At 38.1% G+C, this 23,697-nt stretch overlaps 3 non-coding genes across 3 annotated transcripts; all 3 read left to right on the top strand.

Annotated features, from left to right (window-relative positions):
* Positions 1–13,311: 13,311 nt before the first annotated feature.
* Trnay-gua (transfer RNA tyrosine (anticodon GUA)) lies at positions 13,312–13,403 on the top strand. The gene is given in 2 exon segments: positions 13,312–13,348; positions 13,368–13,403. It is a non-coding gene; the product is annotated as a tRNA-Tyr (tRNA).
* An 850-nt stretch (positions 13,404–14,253) lies between these two features.
* Positions 14,254–14,345, top strand: Trnay-gua (transfer RNA tyrosine (anticodon GUA)). The gene is given in 2 exon segments: positions 14,254–14,290; positions 14,310–14,345. It is a non-coding gene; the product is annotated as a tRNA-Tyr (tRNA).
* Positions 14,346–22,256: 7,911 nt separating this feature from the next.
* Positions 22,257–22,348, top strand: Trnay-gua (transfer RNA tyrosine (anticodon GUA)). Its single transcript is given in 2 exon segments — positions 22,257–22,293; positions 22,313–22,348. It is a non-coding gene; the product is annotated as a tRNA-Tyr (tRNA).
* Positions 22,349–23,697: the final 1,349 nt, after the last annotated feature.

Genomic DNA, 23,697 nt, shown 5'->3' with positions numbered 1-23,697 from the left:
GTTAAAATGGAGACGTTGAATATATCGTTGCGTTTGTTCTGGAGGTTAGGAAGGGCAAATGTAAAATAGTGCACTAAAGTTCAATCTTATACGTTAATCAATAAATAGATGCGTTTAAGTTTTAATGAATAATGTAATTAAATTAATCTAGCAGAGAGGGTAGATGAAATATTGGCGATTTATGGAGTTTTCAAAAATTAATGGATTGAATACAGGAGAATAAAGGAAATAGAACGAAATATATAAAATATAAATATACATACACACATACATTTTATATATTTACATACAAGGTGTTCAGGTTAAAGGTAACGATTTTTTTAATACTTCCTTTTTTGAGGAACATCTCTTAGTATATTGGTGAACAGTCAGCGGCGTTGGAGAGCATAAAGATTAAAGTTGTAGCTGAGAAAAAAGTTAGCTAGCACAACTTTTATTTTGGGATGATGTACTTTATTTTCTTTTTCTTTTATGCAAACTGTCAGATTTATTCCGAATACCATGTATAATATCTTCTCGGGTTCAGTGTCTCAATAATTTTTTTACCGGTTTTAATTTCTGAGTTTCCTCCCTTGCCTACTCAGATAAAAAATGTCATTAACATTAATGTCATTGAGAGTTTATTTTCAGTTAGTTAAAACATATTTTTGGCTTATTGCATTATCTTCGTCCACACTTAACTACAAGCTTTTCATGCAGAAGGCAACCTTGGATGTTTCTCTTATGTCAGAAGAGGCTTCTATAACCTTGAGACTTCTTACAAATGTCTAACAGATGTCGACTTGATAAGAATGGAGACAAAAAGTATGACATATTTAGTGGATGCTAAATATTAAATGTAGGTGTGACAAATTGTGTTCTAAACCCCGTTTGAAATGTTTGTTGTAATTAAAACTTCGAGATTTTTGTAAAATGGTATCAACAGGGAATTGAATAAGTTCTTGAAAAAAAAAAGTATAAGGGATTTCAATATGAAAATGGACGAAGATATTTTCCTGTCTCCCGCTTGAGAAACGGTGCTGGTTTGTTTACAACCACGTAACATAGTAGTTCGGCAAAAGAGACCGATAGAATAAGTACCAGACTTGAAAAAATAAGCGCTAGAGTTGATTGCTCGACTGAAGCACTTTAAGACGGCGCCCCAGCATGACCGTACCCCAGTGACTGAAACAAGTTAAAGATAAAGATTTATCATGGAAGTTTCCATGGGAGGGTTTTACAAATTTGTTTATAAGGAATTTGGAACTTTGGACAGTTTAGTTTAGAATTTTGAAATAAATAGAAGAAGAAAATTAATGGCAGGGGTAAGATACTTCCGTTTTACTTTAAACCAGAAGCAATTACACAGGAGAACAAACCTCTACACAATGCATAAACTGCATTACTTGGAACTGCCAACATCATACCGAACTGCCAATATTCTATGGAACTGCCAAATATCTTAAGGAACTGCCAATTTTCTTGGCAAGAATTATTTCGCTTTTGCCAAAGTTAAAGGCTACATTCTATATTTTAAACCACAGCCGTCACTTGCGAGTGAGTATAACTTATTTGCTAGCAGGTTCCACGCTTTTCGCTAATCGTTTTCGGTGCCTACCTTTCAGTGGGTCACTCTTAGTCCTTTCGTCCTTGACCTAGCGAAATATCCAGGATATGACAACAGCTAGAAAGAGAGAGGGCCACATTATCAGTAGAGTAGTTCTCATTACCGCTGAGTAGACAGGTGCAAAGTGAAGTCAAATGCATTACTCAAGAATACAGCGCGTTACAAAATCCAAGAATCGAACTCACAGCCTTAGGATCGCATGGGCAACACCGTATCCACGGACCCAAACACTTTACAACGAATAATTAAGCGAATTACAATGAATAATTAAGCGAATTAAGGCGGCGAGCTGGCAGAATCATTAGCACATTGGACAAAGTGCTTAAAGGAATTTCTGCCGACTTTACATTCTGAGTTCAAATGCCGCCGGGGTCGACTTTGTATTTCGTCCTTTCTGGGTCGCTAAAACAAGTACAAGTTAAGCACTGGGGTCGATGTAATCGACTTAACCCCGTCCACGAAATTGCTGGCCTTGTGCCGTAATTTTAAACCAATAATTAAGTGAATTAATAACCTCGACACAAATAGCAAATATTTGCAAGAAAAGAGAATATCGGACTGAATAAACTCCAGTACACACCTGGTACTTAGTTTATTAACTCTACAACCCTGTGGAATTAGCGCTAATAATGGTTTCAAATTCTGCCACAAGGGCAGCAATTTTTTGGGAGGGGATAAGTCGATTACGTCAACCCCAATGTTTCATTGGTACTTAATTTAACGACCCCGAAAAGCAAAGTCGACCTCGGCGGAAATTGAACTCAGAACGCTCCTCCAAAATTTCGGGCCTTGTGCCTAGAGCAGAAAAGAATCGTTAGCACGCCGGGCGAAATGCTTAGCGGTATTTCGCCCATCGCTACGTTCTGAGTTGAAATTCCGCCAAGGTCGACCTTGCCTTTCGCCCTTTCTAGCTCGATAAAATAACTACCAGTTGAACACTGGGGTTGACGTGATCGACTCATCCATTCCCCCCAAATAGCTGCCCTTGTGGCAAAAATTTGAAATAATTATCATTAGCGAAGTGAATTCAGTACTATTTTGAAATCAAAGTCTAAAAGAGAATTAAAGACGTTTTATTGTTTTATTGTTTTAGATATTAAATTAGTAAGTAATCGGCAGTTTGTGTTCAGCACAGACAAACTTTAATTATACTTTCGTACGTTAAGGAGTGCCATTTTATTCTTTTATCTTGCTTCTTTGTTTCCGGTGAGTTTTTATCGTAGTGTTGCTCTTTTTAATGCGGTTTGTTGTTGTTGTTGTTGTTGTTGTTCTTTTGTGTTTGTGTGTAGAGTCGGCTTTCGCCGGCATTGCTGTGTGGTTAAGAAGTTCGCTTTGTAACCGCGTGGTTTGGGGGTTCAGTTCCATTGCGTTGCGTCTTCGGAGGGTGTCTTCTGCTATAGCAGAAGATACCCACGCCGACCAGTGCCTTGTATACACACACACACAGGTACGTACATATATTCATTTATACACACGCACACACACACACACACACATATATATATATATACATATATATATTTATACATATATATATTTATACATATGTATATTTATACATATATATATTCACACACACACACGTATTGATATATATATGTATATGCATATACATGCATTCATATATATATATATATATATATATATATATATATATATATATATATATCTGATACACACAGAGACATATGGATGAATGAATGTGTGTGTGTGTGTTTGCGTGTATAATGTGAGAAAGACTGAGAGTAAAGAGAGAGAGAGAGAGGGAGGGGGAGAGTGAAGGAGGGGGAGAGAGGGAGGAGAGAGAGAGAGAGAGAGAGAGAGAGAGAGAGAGAGAGAGAGAGAGGGCGAGAGAAATGTCTAGACAGTGTACTAAATCAGAACATTAAAATATTTCAAACCTCGCAACAAGAACCATAAAAACAAGAAATAATAATAATAAAAAATAAAGTAAAATAAAACAAAACACCAAACAATTTAAAGAAAAAAAATAGAAGTCATTAATATAAATTATTATTAATGTCATTAACGATAAATATTAATTTATGTTTTCGAATTACCCGAAGAAATTCTATTATGCTGTATCTTTCGTGATAGACATTATTACTTCCGGTTCTTCCCCCCTCCTACGCACTCCCTGCAGATCTTCAGGCTACCGCCAAACGCATTAGTCAATCGTTAATTATTTCTATTATTACGTTATGTAATTAGAGAAGGTGGCAGAGTCATTACCGCGTCGGACAGAATGCTTAGCGGCCTTTCTTTCGGTTTTACGTTCTGAGTTCAAATTCCGCCGAGGTCGACTTTGCCTTTCATCGTTTCTGGGCTGATAAAATAAGTACCAGTTGAGCACTGGAGTTGATGTAATCGACTTGTCCCCTTCTCCCCAAAATTTCAGGCCTTCTGCAAAAGGGGTGAGGGTAGGGGTGTTGGAAAGAATCCTTACATTATAAATAAACTGCTTTTGACGGTTTTATAGATATTTCAAAATTCTGATGCTATATATATATATATATATATATATATATATATATATATATATATATATATATATATATATATATATACATATATGTATATATATATATATATAGAAATATTACATTTCTAAATCTCTCAGAGAGAGTTATGCAGTAACAGCACGACAAAGTGATAGTATGTTGTCAGCTTAATGTGGCAGTCCCAGGAAAGGGAAAATTGTTACTGTTATTTAACCCCAAGAAACACCGTCTCTTGTTGGCTACGCGACACAAGCGTTCTGTGTCCTTTATATATATATATATATATATATATATATATATATATATATATGTATGTATGTATGTATGTATAAGTACATGGTTGACGAAATACGCTGCATCACTCCCAGTCGAAGTCAACTGCTGCGGCTTTCTACCTAGGTCAGTGCACTGTTTCCTGCAGATTACTCTTGAATTCTTGAACAGCTAAAGAAATCCTCTAAGGAGATAGACGTGGTAGCTGGTTGATAAGAGACCGGAAGTGGAACCCTTCCATGGATGAAGATTGAATGAGTCCGCGCTGCACTACTCAGGTGAAGCGAATAGGCTAAGGAGCGAAACACTTCTGACTCTGAGCTGCCTGATGATGATGATGATGATGATGATGATGATGATGATACGAAATGGTTTCTCCACATTGCGATGGATTCAGAAGAAGAGCTTGCAGAACTTCTAATTAGCTCTTGCAGTTTCTGTGTGGAGCGAAGCATCACCGGTGTTTATTTTACCTTTAACTGTGAATGTGTGTTGGTAATGACTCTTTGAGACTTTCTTATCTCGAATACTGCAAAACTTGACTCTACCGTTTATCTTTCTGGCTTGTGTAGAATATGTATCAGAGAAGATCTCGGGTCATTCTTCATCACTTACACATCATCATCATCATCATCATCATCATCATCATCATCATCATCATCATCGTCATCGTCGTCGTCGTCGTCGTCGTCGTCGTCGTCGTCGTTGTCATCAACAACCCTTGGACGTTGCTATTTCGAGTCTCAGGATTCATAGGGCGGGTCACCCAGTTTCCATGGGGGTAGAAGCGACCGAAATCATCATACTTCCCGTGGATGGGACGCCAGTCCTTCGCAGGTTTACTCATTTTAAAGCTGAAAGGATTATCTTTTTTCATGATATCGAATGCAGATCGATATAAGTAAAATCAACCTTCTAGAACAGTCGCATGCGGCCCTCGAACATCCTTCCAGCGGTCCTCGACAGTCTTCCTTCCATAGATACAATACATTTTTCTTTAATCGACTTGTGTTTAACTTATTTTCGTGCGCACCCCTCCCCTGAACATCCCCCCAGTTTAGATCTGGTGCAGATATTAAAAAAAGATGGGAAACACTGCTTCAGAATCTGAACTCAGAACTTGACGGAACTAAATATCGCGAGACGTTAAGCACAAATGTTGATATAAAATAGTTATAAAACAAGCAAATAAATAATTAGAATTTATAATTTATGTCGCTAATGATTGATGTCAGCGATGCACACTCACGTTTGAGTATATTTTTGTTAATGTCTTTGAATTCTTACTTCTCGTCTGATCGTCCAGACAGTGTTAATTCACATATATAGTGTCATCACGATATTTCTATTTAATTAAATAAAAATATTCAATAAGTTATCCATAATATCAAGTCATTTAGTGTATATCTATTTTATTTAATTTAAACATACACACGCATATATCCACACATCCACATACTCAAACTCTCTCGCTCTCTCTCACACATACACACATACACACTTATGTATAAAGTTATTAAAAAAATTATGCATTCGTTTTGTAACTTACTAAGTTAAGATAATCCACTATAAACCAGTCCAATATACAGCACAGCATGAAAATCACGACTAAGCAGATAACAATAACGCAAATGAGTAAGCATAAGAGACATTAGTTAATTCACGAAAAACAAGAGAGCAAAAAAAAACAAAACAGAAAACAAACAAAAAACAGACGCAAAGCAATAAACAAAAAAAATTAGATCTAGACGTTTAAATTATGATAACTATAAACGAAAACAAGGAAATGATGCTAATATTAATTACGTTAAGAGATTTTGATATTAGAGAGCAAGAAAAAACTCCGCATGAAGCATTTCTATCTGTTAATGAAATACCTTAGAGACTGGTTTTGTCAGCTACTCATTACTTTTGTTTTCTGGTTTATAATAAAGTGATATTCTTCATTATCTTTCTCTAGTTTCGTGTTTATCGTCGATGGAAACATTGATGACCTCAAGGGGTTGTATGTCAGGATGCTAGGATGCAGAGATCTCCATTCAGTTTGATGGAGTTTCCTAGAGTATCTCCCCTGCCTCCAAAATTTCAGGCCTTGTGCTTATAGTAGAAAGGATTATTATTATTATTTTTGTTAAGGCAGCAAGCTGGCAGAATCGTTAGCCCGACGGGAGAATTGCTTAGCAGTATTTCGTCTGTCTGCACGTTCTGAGTTCAAATTCCACTGAGGCCGACTTTGCCTTTCGTCCTTTCAGAGCTCGATAAAATAAGTACCTCTTACTCCGAAATTGCTGACCTTGTGTCAAAATTTGAAATTATTGTTATTATTGTAACCTAAAAACGGACGAAATGCCGCTTAGCATTTTGTCCGGGGTGCTAACGATTCTATCAGCTCCTTGCCGTAAACATATATATAATATGGTGTCAGATACTGTTGTTACACATACTTTAGAAATGATCCCTATATATATATATATAAAATTTTATCATTATTAATAAATTATAGGGTAGCAAAAAAATTTTAGAAATTTTATTTAGCACCAGTGGTCTAGCGAGAGTAAAAAACAGTCAATAGACTATGTATTATTCATTTAAAATGCAGAGATGCCTATAATAGGACATCTAACCCGCTAGAAATAGCAGCAAAAGACTACATACCACAAAATTAGGGAGAATTTCGAAAGAGAATGAAAAATAAAAACATTTACCAATCTATATTCTGTACCATGGTTTCAAGTCAATTTTAGTAAGATAAAAATTATATATCTTACAAGGTCGGACTTGTAAGATATAATCTTTATCTTACTAAAATTGACTTGAAACCATGGTACAGAATATAGATTGGTAAATGTTTTTATTTTTCATTCCTTTCGAAATTCTCCCTAATTTTGTGGTATGTAGGTCTTTTGCTGCTATTTCTAGCGGGTTAGATGTCCTATTATAGGCATCTCTGCATTTTAAATGAATAATACATATATATATATATATATATATATATATATATATATATGAGCTGTATTTATTTATCACCCGACGAGATACATCTGCACCACCGGATGCTCCTGAACCAGTTGTTGAGTGCCCCACCCAAGAGGAATCGATGCTAGATGTGTCGAAACAATTGTCGTGATTGATAATAAATTCTCGTATGTTCCATCTTCCGTCTTTCATTTGCCATATATACGAGGGGTGTATGAAAAGTTTTGAGCCTTCAGGGCCTTTGAGCTTTGAAGTCTTGTACCGTCATCAGAAGTCTTGTACCATGTTTTGTCTTTTTAAGGTTCAAGACTTTTCATACACTTATCGTATATATATAAAATTAATATAAAACAGCAGTTTGCAATGGTGTTACCAAAAGGGGAATTATAATTGTCACTAAATGTGATTAGGGGTGTTAGGAAGCGAGAGAGAGAGAGAGAGAGAGAGAGAGAGAGAGAGAGAGAGAGAGAGAGAGAGAGAGAGGGAGAGAGAGAGAGAGAGAGAGAGGGAGAGAGAGAGAGAGAGAGAGGGAGAGAGAGAGGGAGAGAGAGAGAGAGAGAGAGAGAGAGAGAGGGAGAGAGAGAGAGAGAGAGAGAGAGAGAGAGAGAGAGAGAGAGAGAGAGAGAGAGAGAGAGAGAGATAGGGAGAGATTAAAGTTTTGAATAAGATCTTATATTTCAGAATCTTACATTTCAGAATCATATAGTATACGAGAAAGAATTTCCAATATATATTCGATTAATTTTCTTGTATACACAATCGATTAAGAACGAGAGTAAAATCCGGTTTCGCCAAAGTTAACAAATACTACATACGATAGATGATTTGGTTTTTAGTCTTTGTTGTCCTTCAGAACAATTCTGATATGACAAATTAAAGAAATGACGTTGGAAATATTTGCTGGAGACGAAAATCGTAATTTTTCATTCGAAAGTTTTCCAAGTCATCTCAGTAAAAACGAGCTTTACACGCTCTGACGTACATTGTAGAAACAAATACCTTCTAAACACACACATATACAGACATATGCAAACATTTACATTACATTGTATTTAAACATCGAAGTCTCCTTTCCAACATGGACTAGTTTTAACACGGAGATGGATGGAACTCTGCTACAGTGGCGAGAACTGGGTTTGTCAGTTCCTGACACAGCTGAGAATAGACGGAAGCAGAGAATATGGGGCAATCTGCACTCAGGTGTTACTTTCAACTCTCTTTTTGGTCAATCTGATCAATTTTCAAGGTGTCTCCCACTTTCTGCAAGTGCAAAATTCTCAGGGGACTGAATTCATACCCTGCCTGTGTCCATCATTGGTGGTTTACTCAATCTCGCATCTTCATTGCTCTCGGAGTTGGAGCCGACGTCTGCAGGTGACTGAGATATCACTGTGTAGGCCCCTCCGACTCCACAACCCTTCATGGTTTGTCCTGCCGCCTGAATGCTGGTTGTTTCGCTCGTCACACTGAGCTAAGCTTAGCCATTACGCGGGCCAGGGCTCGGGTTAATATCCCCTCTGTTCTGGAGCCGGCGGGATTATCCAGAAGTGATGGGTAGAGACCAAATGGTCTTACTCTCTGTCCTTGGGTAAGAGGTAGGTGCCTCATTTGGGATGCCACATTCTGCAACGCCTTTGTTCCCTCCCACATCCTGGAAACTGCGGTAAATGGAAGGGTCACTGCTTCTGTTGCCGAACGGAACAAAATCCTTTAGTATCGGGAATCGAAACCAAAAGTTTACGATCATGAGCGCAACACCTCTAATTACTCGGCCACGCGCCTCCGAACTCTAAAGGCACCAACTTATTTTCTTGAAATTCATTCAATGTTAAAACGATTGTATTGTTGTCTCCTGTATACATCATGGTATCTTAAAATTAAAGTTTTTTTCATGTTACTCTTAATTAAATCCTTATAAGTTATTTAAATGTTTTCCAATCCTCGTTATACAAGCGTTTTTGAAATGAAAGTATTTTTCTTTCTGTAATAAACAATTCTTTGTTTTCGTTCCGGCATTTCACGTAAACTATAGTGCTTTATATTTTCCCAATTTCTTCGCATTCACGTCGTATTTCTCACACCCAGTCTAAGATAATTCGGGATTGTTTTTAATCGGATTACGAACGAGATGGAAGTATTATGTTGGAAAGAAAGTCCTGTCGCATTTCAAGATAAAGAATGATTTCTTTGGTCTTAATTGATATGTTTAATCGTGATGATATTACTCTTCATTATTATTTACATAATCCTAGCTATTTGGCAAATTGTCGATTTTAAGGTGTAAAATTCTTCAGGTTTCGAAGTAAAGCAACACTCGATATCATATTTTAACTCTTCACACTTTATAAGCTGCTTTTCTCTAAATGATGTTGCAATGGTCTGAAAAGATGGATAGTCCGATGGAATAAGGTCAGCAAAGTAAGGAGGATGAGACAAAACCTCAATATTTAATGTTATAATCTTTTCCTGTGCAATTTGGGCAATATGTGGTTTTGCGTTATTGTGTAAGAACAAACTTTTTACGATTGAGCAATGATGGACGACTTTTCTGCAAAAGTTTGTGTAATGCTTCCACTTGACGACAAACGCTAGAGGACTTTGTTCACATGAGAATTTCGGTTGTGTTGCTGGCAAGATATCTAAGCAACCCGATAAGATAGGCAATTCTGGAAGGCCATCGATTATAATTAAAGTGAATGAAGGCCGACTTGGAGCTAAACAACAACAATTTGGGGTAATTTTTCATTCGAAAGTTTTGCAACAATAATTACAGTAAAAACTAGCTTTACGCCCTCTGACATACTTTATATGGAAACAAACATCTCTTAAACACACACATATACAGACATATACAAACATTTACACTACGTACAATTTAACCGGTACGGTTTTAGGATCTTTGTGTTTTTCGACACTGTTTACAATTATCTTTAAAATAATTTTTTAATGTATCATATAGATGTAATTTTTGATGCTGAATCCGAATTTGTTATTCATTTATTCCAGAAAAAATTCGCAAAAATGTTACAGGTCTTCAAAATTTGATAATTTTCAGAATTTTCAGCCAATCAGAAAACAGCGCGTTCGTTGTATATAAAAACATTAAACTAGCAACAGTAAACTGAAAAATACGAAAACATTCGCGAGCAAATTAAATATTTAAAAGCTACGAACAAACCAACAGGAGTTGCTAGAAATAACAGTCAAAACATTAAAATATACACGAGCAAAGTTAACATTAAAACATTCATGAGCAAATTATATATGTTAAAGCTATGAACAAACCAACAGGAGTTGCTAGAAATAACAGTCAAAGGATTAAAATATACACGAGCAAAGTTAACATTAAAACATTCGTGAGCAAAGTAAATATTTTAAAGCTACGAACAAACCAACAGGAGTTGCTAGAAATAACAGTCAAAATATTGTTTAAAACAGACATTTATTACTTTAAAAAATCCAAGAACAAAAGTTTGCACTACACTCTAGGATTTTAGGGTGTGAGTCCCATCTGTTATAAATAGAATTATAGAACAAGTGGTGGTTACACTCCTTGTGCGTAAGCGCAGCATCTTTGGTTACTATAGAAACAAACTTCTTAGCCACGGTGATGTCTAAAATACCCGCTTCTGATTGGGTAAAGTACCCAAATTTTGCAAACTTTAAAGGCCAATAACCTTTTAATTATGGATTTATAGGGAAAATGAATTTCATTTTCTTAATCAGCATACAAAACTTAATCCATATGCCAAATTTGAAAACAATTGGAACACAATTTTAAACAGTGACGTAAACCACAAAGATCCGGGTTTTATTATTAACGTTAATAAACGCTGTGAGCTGGCAGAATCGTTAGCACACCGGGCGAAATGCTTGGTGGCATTTCGTCCGTCTTTACGTTCTGAGTTCAAGTTGTAACTCTGCCGAGGTCGACTTTGCCTTTCATCTTTTGGGGATCGATAAATTAAGTACCAGTAGAACACTGGGGTTGGTGTAATCGACTATTCTCCTCCCCCAAAATTTCAGGCCTTGTGCCTTTAGTAGAAAGGATCATTAGCGTAAATATCAAATTGCTTGATTAGTGATAGCAAAAATAGAACTGGTAATAATATGCATAAGTTTGACGCGCGACTTCGTGTTTGGTGGTGGCTAAGTTGGTAAAGAGTAGTAATCCTTATCCTTAGGTCGGTGGCTCAAATCCATCCCCCATCAACCAAATTTACCCCTCTCCTGTATTTCCTTACATAATTATTTATTCTCCCGTGTCTTCTGTGTTCGGTTTGAGCGTGTTTTAGATTCTTCAATTCGTGCTGAATGTTCACGAATGTATACATATCGATGTATATGTGTGTGTAAAAAATAAACAAGTTCAATTCTATACACAAGTACATAGGTGTAGGAGTGGCTGTGTGGTAAGTAGCTTGCTTACGAACCATATGGTTCCGGTTTCAGTCCCATTGCGTGGAACCTTGCGCAAGTGTCTTCTACTATAGCCTCGGGCCAACCAAAGCCTTGTGAGTGGATTTGGTGGACGGAAACTGAAAGAAGCCCGTCGTATATATGTATATAATGTATATATATATATATATATATATATATATGTGTGTGTGTGTGTATATGTGTCTGTGTTTGTCCCCCCAACATTGCTTGACAACCGATGCTGGTGTGTTTACATCCCCGTAACTTAGCGGTTCGGCAAAAGAGAACGATAAAATAAGTATTAAGCTCACAAAGAATAAGTCCTGGGGTCGATTTGCTCAACTAAAGGTGGTGCTCCAGCATGGCCACAGTCAAATGACTGAAACAAGTAAAAGAGTAAGTATAATCTCAATCTGAAGAGACAGAGGGATGTACTGGTAGACTTTGGGGTCACTTGTGCGACAATGGAAGTGGGTGGCGAGACCTTCGCGATGTTGTTTATTGGTATAACAGTTTTCTCGTTCCGTGGTGATAGGCCCCTCATCTGGGATGCCAAATGCCGTGACACCTTCTTCAGCAGCATCTTGGTGTCGTCAGCTATCAGCCCAGGCTCCGCTACTCGTCAGGCTGAGAAAAGCAAACTGTCAAGGTATCGGTCGGTCTCTGGGAAGTTTTCGGTCGAGCTTGAGGCAGTTGAGACCTCTGGTGTTCTTGGCCCTCGGATCATATCTTTGCTCACTGCAGAGATTGCTGTCCGGAAGTGCGAGCCTCATCGCAGCACATTTTCCTTGCTATCCTATGGGGCAACACCATATCCATTTTGTCTGCTGGTGCCATGAGAAATGTTTCTATATTGTGAAAAACAAAATTCTCCTTTAACCCATCAAGCACAATATAAGATTATTCAATACCGTTACTATATTCCCAGAAGCTATTGGTATTCTGCCAACTCTAGTGTGGTCGTCGATACTTGGTGGCGGTTGGGAAGCTTGTATTGTGGTTCTTTTGGGCAGGATGTATGGAGATCCCCTTCTCTCTCGTCTCGTGTCTTGGAATTTGGTTTTTCTGATTGTAGCAATAAATCCAAATTATTTATCCCGTTCATAATTGAATATAGCTTTTGCATCGGAATTCCTTGAGGGTTTGCAAAGTAGAAGGAGAAAATAAATCAATTTTCTCCAACGCAGTTTTGTGCAGACTTACCTCCCTTATATATTGAGAAAGGGGCGTTGAGTTTACCGATTGGTGGCGTGTTGTTAAAAAAAAATATTCATGTTTTCCAATACTAATGGTTATAAAAATCAACGTTACACAGAAACACGCTCTCATATACTTATGCGCTCAGAGCCAACATTCGTATCTGTGATAGAAACATAAATCTCGTAAACACACAAGCATATAGAGACTTGTATACAAATGTCACACACCATTTGATAGTCTGGTTTTATCATCAACGTAACAAAGGAAGAATGTCGATAGAGTAATAGCAAAAACAGAAGATTTAAAATAAGTAACTTTGAGCTTATCTGGCGTGTTCTCGCGATAGCTCAGTTGGTAGAGCGGAGGACTGTAGTGAGTTGTTAAAATCTGTAATCCTTAGGTCGGTGGTTCGAATCCGTCTCGCGAGATCCGTTTTTGCTTTTTCTCACACTACTGTAGTGATTAATCAAAAACTGTTATCCTTATGTCGGTGGTTCGAATCCGTCTCGCGAGATTTTCTTTTTGTTCCTTATACATGCATTATATCTACGTTGTTTCTGTTACGTCTCGTATTTTCTTCTGTTACTGATCAAATGTTGCCGAGGTTTTAATGCTTTAAATCGTTCGCAAGATTTCTGTTACTTATTAATAACGTGTTCTCGCAATAGCTCAGTTTGTAGAGCGGAGGACTGTAATGGTTTATTAAGAATTATTATCCTTAAGTCGGTGGTTTGAATCCGTCGCACGAGATAATTGTTTTTTGTTTTTATTCGTAATATATACTTATTTTATTTTGATAATGCAGCGAGCTGGCAGAATCGTTAGCACAGCGGACAGAAGGCTTAGCGGCTTTTGTTGGTTGTTATGCATTCATCCTTTCAGGTCGATGAAATAAATACCAATTTAGCACTGGGGTCGATGTAATCGATTAGTCCATTTCCCCCAGATTCCTGGCCTTGTGTCTATAAGAAGAATTATTAGCAGAAGAAAGGCAGCAAACTAGAATTGTTGGCGCGCTGGAAAAAAAATTAGCAGCATTTCGTTCGTGTTTATGTTGAGATCGGCGTTGCCTTTCATCCTTTCGGGATCGATAAATAAGTACCAGCTACGCATTGGGTTCGATGTAATCGACTGAATCCTCTGCTAAAGAAAATTTCAGGCCTTGTGCCAGAATTTGAAACCATTCCTGATAAAAGAAAGTAACAAATCACATGATTAACGAAAACAAAAAACAGAACTGGTGATAATATATACTATTTTGATCGTCGGTGTTACGTTCTCGCGATAGCTCAGTTGGTAGAGCGGAGGACTGTAGTGCGTTGTTAAAATCTGTAATCCTTAGGTCGGTGGTTCGAATCCGTCTCGCGAGATCCGTTTTAGTTATTTTTTTTTTGCCTTCACTCTCATAGTCGTTGTATTCTACTTGTTTCTGTTACTGATCAAATGTTGACGAGGTTTCCATGCATTACAGTTTTTCAAGTCGATGGTATCATTCGTTTACCGATAAGGCAGCGAGCTTGCAGAATCGCTAGCATCCCGAGCAAAATGTTTAGCGGCATTTTGTTCGTCTTTACGTTCTGAGTTCAAATTCTGTCGAGGTCGAATTTCCTTTTTATTCTTACGGGATCGATACAATAACTACCAGTTGATCAATGGGGTCAATTACATCGACTTGCCCCTCTCCTTAAATTTTCTGACCTTGTGCTAAAATTTGAAGCCAGTATCCGTCTACCTGTGACAGAGACTGCCAAGTCTACAAAATGTATGTAAACGTAGAGAATTGCTGTATAATTTCGAAGAAATCGGGAACATAAAAACATCATAGTTTTCTAGAAATACCGAAACGAAAAGGAGGTGGTACTGCAGTAAAGTCAAACAGGAAATTTCTACTGATTTTTATACATCATTATGTTTTACAATTAATATATTTCTAACTCTTTTAATGAAATACTTCGAAATTATCTTCATGTCTTTTTCTCGTAATACACACTTTAAAAATGGAAGTATTGTTTCACTTTTAAGCATCTTAAAAATCAATGCTTTTCAATGTTGCTTCAATTTGTATACTTATAAGTTATTTAAATGGTTTTCAGTCCTCCTCATATCCGTGCTTTTAAAATAAAAGATTATTCTTTCTCATTAATAAACAATACTCTGTTTTCGTTTCGGCATTTCACGTAAACTATAGAGTTTTATACAATCCCATTTCATCAATATTACACCATGTTTCTCCACATTTACCCTAAGGTAATTCACGTATGTCTTTCTTTCCCCGTCAGATTCTGAAAAGGAATGAAAATATTAAATTGGAAAGAAAGTCCTGTCTCATTAATAAAGAATGAAATGTTTCTTTTGTGTTAATTGATGTATTTAATCAAGATAATAATTTCTCTTCTTTATTGATAACATGATCCCATCTACTCGGCAAACTGTTGATCCCTCGAGTGTAATTTTCTTCAGGTCTCAAAGGATCACTTAATATCATTTTTAACCTGTCACAGTTAATAAACTGTTTTCCCTTCATATAATGTTGCAGTGGTCTGAAAAGATGGATAGCCAGATGTAGCAAGGCCAGGAAAGCAAGGAGCATGAGGTTATACTTCCATATTTAGTGCCGGAACCTTTTCCTGTGTGACCCAGGCAGTGTGCGTGTCTTATATCATCACGTAAGAAGAGCACATGAAGGGGTGTGGCTTGGTGGTTAAAGAATTCGCTTACACACCTACGTTCTTCTGTCAATTAACCAAAATATTCCTTCGTTACATCGCTTATCTTTTTTTTTTTTAATCCTTTACTTGTTTCGGTCATTAGACACCGGCCATGCTGGGACACCACCTTGAAGAATTTTTAGTAGAATGAATCGACCCCAGGACTTATATTTTTAAAATCCTGTTACTTATTTTAGTCTTTTGCCGAACCGCTAAGTTACAGGGACGTAAACACACCGACACCAGTTGTCAATCTGTGGCCCACCCCCGCCACTCACACACACATGCACGCGACAGACTGCTTTCATTTTCCGCTAACCAAATCCACTCACAAGTCTTTGGTTAGCCTGAGGCTATTATATAAGACACCAAAGGTGCTACACCGTGGGACAGAACTCGGAACCATGTGATTCGGAAGCAGACTCCTTACCACGCAGCCACTCTTAAGTTTCGGAATCACTTCTCACCACGTACAAGACTAATTATTCATAACTAGTCAGACGTATAACTGGCTCCATTAATACCTTTGTATTACAGGTAAATTTTTCTTTATCACTGTTCTAATATTTTCTGTATTATTTATCGATTTCTGAGGAATGATTAGTAGACTTAGTTACGGCGTGATTTGAATTCATTAACTAGAAATAGGCTATTAATTACTGTCATTCATTTAATTAGGTTTTCCTGTGTTTCTCACAGTTTGCCATTCCTATTTTCGTTCAAAACAACAACACCAATAAAAACATTAAAAATACTACTAATAAATCACTGCCATTTTTTCTTTCAAAAGTTGCTTAATTTTAACTGTGGGAGATTTTATCTATTAATTGTATGGATAATTTTCTTTTTAACTGCGTATATTCTTTTCAACTCTAGGCACAAGGGCCGAAATTTTTGGGGAGGGGAGCCAGTCGATTAGATCGATCTCAGTACGCAACCGGTACTTAATTTAAAGACTCCGAAAGGATGAAAGGTAAAGTCGACCTCGGCGGATTTTGAACTCAGAACGTAGCGACGGGCGAAATACTGCTAAGCATTTCGCCCGGCGTGCTAACGTTTCTGCCAGCTCACCGCCATTTTTTAACTGAGAGCTCGTGATAGTTCAGTTGGTAGAGCGGGGAACTGTAGTGGTTTATATGCAGCTGTCATCCTTAGGTCGGTTATTCGAATCCGTCTCGCTAGAATCTCTTTTTGTTTTGTTATTTGAGTCTATTTTCGCAGGGAAAGTTTTCTTGATAAAGCTATTGAGAGTAAAATCACTTCCCAGTGAGAATTCCAAAACCGCAGACATCTTTAGCAAAGTATCTCTTACGGAGTAAAGAAATTAAGCTGACACTTTCTGGTAAACTATTATATATGGTAGGCTGTGTTACAAATACCTACATGAACAACAAATATCACTACTGACTTCCGCCATCACACACACACACACACACACACACACACACACACACACACACACACACACACACACACACACACACGCACACACACACACACACACACACTCTCTCTCACACACACTCTCACACACACACATTCACACGCTCACACACTCTTACACTCACACTCTCTCTCACACACACACAGTCACACACTAACTCTCACACACACACACTTTCTCTCACACACACACTCTCTCACACACACACACTCTCACAAACACTCACACACACACTCACACACGCACACTCACACACACTCACACATACACTCACATACACTCTCTCTCTCTCACACACACACATTCACACTCACCCCCCTACACACACAGACACCCTCACCGCCATACATCGTTGATAACATTAACCAAGTCTACCCAGAACCTACCTTCAGCAAAATGGCGCTGGGAAAAATATTTCGGAAAAAAATGCACCTTATACGCTTGAAAATACGGTCTATTGTTTGAACTGAAAGATTTTAGGAATTTTATAATTTCGTTTGAGTTCAATATTCTCCATAACGTTCGCCTTCCAAAATATTCTCTGCAATGAATGCTGTGGTTCTCCTTGAAGAATGCAGTGAATCTCTTTAATGAATGCAATAAAGAGAATCTTTACTTTCTTCAAAGCGCTCAATTTCTCCTTTAGTTCTGAAGAGAAGGTCCCCACTTCAATTTCTGGTTTTTGTTTTCTGATAGTTTAATGAGTGAAGTATGTTCATTGTTTGTTTATTGTTTTCAATATCTTTTTAGCAATAGGATTACGCAAACTGGAAAAAAAAATAGCAGCGTTCGTTGTCTAAATGAATTCCTTAAATGTGGCGAAGAATCCTTCTTTTATTCTATCACTTGTTTCAGTCATTTGACTGCGGCCATGCTGGGGCACTCGGTTGTGAAGCGATGGGCGTGGGTACAAGCACAGACACACATACTCACACATACTCACACACCCGAACACACATACTCACACCCTCACACTCACGCACACACGCACTCACACACACACTCCCATAAAACACACTCGCACACGCACACACACGGACCCGCGCACACACACTCACACACACTCACACACACTCACACACTCACACTCACACTCACTCTCACAGAAACATACACGGACGCACACACACACACACAAACATTCACACACACATACACACACACATACACACACACACACGGACGCGCGCACACACACTTTCACACTCACACTCACTCTCACTCTCACAGAAACATACACGGACGCACACACAAACATTCACACACACACATACACACTCGCAACATACACACACACGGACGCACGCACACGCACACACACTCTCTCTCTCTCTCTCACACACACACTTTCACACACACACTCTCACACACACACAGAGTGTAGCCTCGTGCCGACCAAGGCCTTGTCAGTAGATTTAGTCGACGGATATTGAAAACCTGTGTGTACCTGTGTACACACACACACACACACACACACACCTAGACAGACACCTATTCACACATCTACACACACACCTACACACACACATACGCACATATATATATATGAACACACACATACACACACACGCGCACATACACACACATACTTTTTGCAGTTCGGCAAAAGAGACCGATAGAATAAGTACGATGTTTTGCAAAGAAATAATTCCTGGGTTAGATTCGTTCGACTAAAATTCTCGAAGACGGTGTCCCAGGATGGCCGCAGTCAAATGGTTGAAACATATAAAAGATAAAAAGTCATAACAAAGTCATCTGGCACCAACATCCAAAATCTAACGCATTTTTCGGTTCCTGATTCGAATGCGATTATGGCTTTTGTTATCTTCATGAAAGGAGAATTTCCTTTTCGATTATTTCCTCTTGGAAAGCTCTTTACATATCGAGAGTATATTGGCAATAATTTACTTTCGAATCAAGTTCGGTAAATCCAATTTCCCCCCGTTAATCATTTGTGGTTTTGTTCTCAATGATTATACATTAAATATCTCCGAAAAATACAAAACAAAAACAAAACAGTCGTTGTTATTTTATTTTCATTGTATCTTCTTCATCGCTTTTAATAATTTACCAGATTCGAAATACTTGAAACTTTTTGTATTCCTGGACGCCATATCTCTTCTTCTCATTCAAAATTCATTCTTGAGATGTTTTCTTTTGTATGTCTTTGCAACAGGAGTTTGAATTACCGATTGTCGAGTGGAATTTGGGCAATACATTTTCTTTCACTATCAGCATTGTTCTTGTTACTGCTCTCAGCTATTTTCCTATTCTACAAAGAACCTGAACTTATTTTCTGCTTCCAAATCTCGTTCTAAGGCCGAATATTTTGCTGATCTATAAAGCATCTAAGTAGGTGGTTCGGTTAGAATTTTTCCGTACCTTGGGAGGACGGCATTAAGGAGGTCAACAAGAGTAAGAGGAGAAGATATGCTGGGCTGGAGTTTTGCCAAAGTAATGGGTGGCAAACGTGGAGTCACATGGCATAGTGGTTAGAGCAGCGGACTCGCGGTCGAAGGATGGTGGGTTCGAATCTCAGACCGGGCGATGTATGTGTGTGTTTATGAGCGAAACACTTAATCTCCACGCGGCTCCGGCAGAAGGTAATGGCGAACTTCTGCTGACTTTTTCGCCACAACTTTCTCTCACTCTTTCCTCCTGCATCTAGCAGCTCACCTGCGACCGACCGGTGTCCCGTCCTGGTGGGGAGCCTATACACCAATGAAACCGGGAAACCAGCCCTTATGAGCCAGGCATGGCTCGAGAAGGAACAAACAACAACAACAATGGGTGGCAAACAAGGTGTGGATCCCATCGAGGTGGGATGCAGAAAGATTGTACACCAGTCCCTCGGCAGAGCTAACATGCTTGGAGCAAATAGTCAGACGACCATGAAGTTGGTTGTGGAAGCAGCGGAGGTTGTTTCAAAGTGGTTCTGGATCAGGAAGAGCAGGTCTTGGAAGAAACAAGGCTAATGCTAACTGAATACAAGATAGAGTTTGATTAATCCCGGTTGGATTATCTGAATGAGTGTTTCATGCTAAACACCCCACGACACCTAGGAAACACCAGCTGATGATGCGTCCAGGAGCATCACAGGATGACGCATGGAAAAGTGTTTACTTCGGTCAAGGAATCCCTCTTCCGACGTTTTCGCTGTTTTTCATATATCCGACAGGTGGAGTAATCTTCATTTATTTCATTTCTGATGTAATAAACACCATTCGAAAACAGCTTTCAAATGGCTTCTAGCGAGAGGAAAAAGGGGGAGCAGGTTCGAAAACTCTATGATGCAGAACATTCATAACCGACATAAAAGAGCCCGCTGTCATATTTCCGGATACAGAGAGAACCACAACCAGCAGAAACCAATGGTCAACTTGTGCAATCTTCTGAAGAGCATGAGAGAAAGTGAAACTAAACAAACATCTCTGAGAACCCATCATAGTTGCTCCATCATTGGCAAAGTCGATGTCATATAATTGATGTCATATAATTGTCATGTTTTGTGACATCTCAGAAATTTATAAATCAGATTCGTTAATGTTGCTGCATAGACAGGAATATGTTATACAGACAAATAACCAAATCTAGCAAATAAACCAAATAAGAAGTTCGAGAAGCGGACATGAATATAAAGAAGTGAAGCTGCAAGTTTGATAATACAATTCTTTAATCTTAGGTTCTGCTAACAAAGCTATTGAGTGAAATAGCGTTAGCAATCAGAATAAACAATGACGCCAAATGAATGTGTGTAATGTATCGGGGTTTTGTACATTGAAGAATGTGAATAACCTTTATAAAAGAGATATAAAAATGTCAACTGGTCACTGGTGCCTGTATATATATATATATATATATATATAAATGTAAAAAGTAAAAGAGTCAAAAGGAAGAGTAAGTACAGTTAGGTAGCTTTTTAATCACTACAAATGTCTCGATACGTTCTTAACAGAACACACATCAACTGTTTATGGATATATATATATATATATATATATATATATATAGGCGAAGGAGTGACTGTGTGGTGAGAAGCTTGCTTACCAACCACATGGTTCCGGGTTTAGTCCCACTGCGTGGCACCTTGGGCAAGTGTCTTCTACTGTAGCCTCGGGTCCGTCAAAGCCTTGTGAGTGGATTTGGTAGATGGAAATATTCGTGTGTGTGTGTGTATATGTCCCCCCCCCCCCCGCCAACATCGCTTGACAAACGATGTTGGTGTGTTTACACCCCTGTACCTTAGCGGTTCGGCAAAAGAAAGCGATAGAATAAGTACTAGGCAGACATTAAGAAATCTACAAGTTTTTTTTCATTCTCTCTGGGTTTATTTTCTCTTATTCCTTTATGCCCTAACCACTGGGCCATTGCGCCTCCACAGTCACGTATGGTACATTGATTTAATGGACGATATGAAGGCAATCCGCAAATTTGTATATCTCAACAATTCAGATATTCTACTGAATGTGGAGGTAAAATGGCCCAGAGCAATGTAACGGACAGTGTAAAAAGAAAACTGGAAATTACAAGGTACCACTTGATGTATTGCTCAACTTCTACTGAATAATTTCATTCTAATGGCAGGAACGTACAAAGGAAAACACCTTAAAAATTCCTCACCGTTTTGTAAATATATTTTGTTAGCTGAGATAGCCGTAAGCCGCAATAAATAGCCATGTAATACGAAAACGATGTTCAATGGGTTTAAACTGATGTTTGAATTAACCAATCAAGCATCTTAAAAATAAGAGCTCGTTTAAGCCAATTTCGATGACAGTGAGATAATAAAAGCTTCCTCTGAACGAATTGTTGGTCATCTTTTCTGCATCACATGACAAGAAAATTCCACTTGAAGATACGTGTTTGTTTGTTGTAGGCGAGTAACAGCCTTTACGCACTTTACTTATTATAACAGACTGTAACAGTAAAAAATCGCCAATACATTCACTTTGTTCTAATGTTCTAATATCTTAAATTATAAAGTTGAACTGTAAAGTATTTACCTCGTCTGGTCTCCCAATGCTTTCTATATCCAATGAACACAGCAATGTAATTTTAAACAAGTTAATCAAGTGATACCAAAAACATGGCTGCTTATATAAAACAATTTTAAGACGTTATAGTCAGTTCTCGCGATAGCTCAGTTGGTAGAGCGGAGGACTGTAGTAAGCCATTATCAACTGTAATCCTTAGGTCGGTGGTTCGAATCCGTCTCGCGAGATCCCTTTTTTTTTTTTTCTGTCATCGTCAGATCTTTCCCATTCTATTACTAATTCCAATCTTTTAAGGCGGTTATTCCGATGTTCTCCTTTCAACGTCTTAAAGTCGATGGTATCGACCACACGATTTCGCATAACTATTTTATCTATCAATATCTAAAATGCTGACTTTTCCTTGACCTAAAGAGACCTGTCTATAGAAACATCAATATCAATATACACATATATAACCACGAGCGTATCTTTTGGTTAAACTATGCTTTTGTACCCAGACTAGAACATAAAAATTGTATGATGTTTACATCGTAATAATTTAGAAACTTTGAAACACATGAAATAATTCTCATTTTTATCTCTGGAACTTGATGTAGATAAGGCTATAAATAATAGTGTGTAACTATTGGGTTAAAAATCCCTTTGGATAGAAAGAGCCGAAGGCTGCTTGTGTGAATCGACGGTCTACTGTTGGATCAAAGCAATACTTCTGATTTCTCTATCCATTTTAGAAGCTTGTTCTTTACCAGTGAGAATTGTTTGTCGTTTGCATTATAAGCATTGAGACACATTGAGAGACGTGAAATAATTATTTCTAGCTTTATCTACTTCGAGTTCCGCTATTAAAAAAAATCAATTACTTCAAGAGTCTCAAAGCTTCTAAATCCTTGTGACGTCAACAACAATTCTCGCCGGTAAAGAAGAAAATGTCTAAGATGAATAGAGAAACCAGAAATATTGTTTTGGTCCACTGGTAGAACGTCTGTCAAGTTCACAAAAGATGAACAAAGCTGATGACGCTATGTTGATGACTCTAAGCTCCAAGAATAAAGCTTCTAATTCGAAGGCTTGCTAGTAGAATGGCTGTCATCTTTACTGATGTGCGTTCGTGTCCCACGGGTAATTTTCGACCCAATATTTATGCGCTGTAAGGGCATCGGGAAAAATGCTTATCGTTTTGAGTTCATATTTCGCCGAGGTGGACATTGGCTTTCATCTTTTCGGGGTCGATAAAATAAATACCATTTGAGCACTGGGATCGATGTAATCAACTTACACCCACCCCCTGAAATTGTGGGCCTTGTGCCAAAATTTGAAATTAATATTTACATGTTGTTATTCATAGCTTTATCTACTTCGAGTTCCACCGATAAAAAAATAAGAAACGGTAAAAGAAACAAAAACAAATAAAAGCACTGATTCGTCGTGACACTCCGCCGGTTATGACGGCTAGGGCTCCAGTTGACCCGATCAACGGAACAGCCTGCTCGCGAAAGTAACGTGTAAGTGGCTGAGCACTCCACAGACACGAATACCCTTAACGTAGTTCTCGGGGGAGATTCAGCGTGACACAGAG

Source organism: Octopus bimaculoides, chromosome 4 (genome assembly GCF_046866305.1).
Source record: "Octopus bimaculoides isolate indiv1 chromosome 4, ASM4686630v1, whole genome shotgun sequence".
NCBI classification, from domain to species: domain Eukaryota; kingdom Metazoa; phylum Mollusca; class Cephalopoda; order Octopoda; family Octopodidae; genus Octopus; species Octopus bimaculoides.
Note: the sequence above shows the minus strand (reverse complement) of the source record. Positions and strands in the feature narration are given on the sequence as shown.